Raw genomic sequence first — 1,009 nt, forward strand, 5'->3', positions numbered from 1 at the left:
AAAAAATCCAAAAATGAGAGGTCAGAGAGGGAAGTCCGAGGGTCAATACACGAGACACAATCAGTACCAGGAGGGCAAAGCAGTAATCGGTGGTCAAGGCTATCCAGGGGTCAAAATCAGGAATCACATGTATCAAGAATAAATGCTGGAAAGTCTGCACAGGAGTCAGGAACAATCTGGCAGCTTTCCCCTGTGGGGGAAAGCTGCTTATAATGGGGTGAAAGCAGGTGTAAGCAATGAGTGTTGATTAAGGTCCATAGCTGTGACATGGCTAAAACAGGAAGTTGTCAAAATAAAAGCACAAGACCGGAAACAGGCGGGACAAAATCATGACAGACACTTTGAATGCCTACATCTGTATTTATCATCATAATGTTAAACAATTTACAGTATTCAATTCCATTCAATTCCATTCAACTCAAATTTATTTGTATAGTGCCAAATCAAAACAAAATCATTTCAGGGTACTTTATGTAGTAAGGTCTAGAACTTACTATAACCTATAGGAGTATAACTAAGGGAAGGCTCAGGGTCACGCAAGCCCACCCTAACTATAAGCTTTATCTAAAAGGAAAGTCTTAAGTCTAGTCTTAAAGGTAGAGAGGGTGTCTGCCTCCCGAACTGAGACTGGGAGTTGGTTCCATAGGAGAGGAGCTTGATAGCTAAAGGCTCTGCCTCCCATTCTGCTTCTGTGGACTCTAGGAACCACAAGTAAACCTGCACTCTGAGAGCGAAGTGCTCTGTTAGGTTGATAAGGCTCTACGAGGTCTTTAAGATACGATGGAGCCTTGTCATTAAGGGCTTTGTATGTTAGGAGAAGGATTTTAAATTCTATTCTGGATTTTACAGGGAGCCAGTGGAGAGAAGCTAGTATAGGAAAGATATGATCTCTAAAGCAAATTAAGGAACACAGATCAGACCTCTCCAATTCTTCAAGTTCTTACAATGGCTCCCCCTCTCTCCTCCATTCCTATGCTTGCAAAATCATCTCTCCCAATGAACCTGAAGA

The sequence above is a fragment of the Monopterus albus genome, unplaced genomic scaffold, assembly GCF_001952655.1.
Source record: "Monopterus albus unplaced genomic scaffold, M_albus_1.0 scaffold17.1, whole genome shotgun sequence".
Lineage (NCBI taxonomy): Eukaryota > Metazoa > Chordata > Actinopteri > Synbranchiformes > Synbranchidae > Monopterus > Monopterus albus.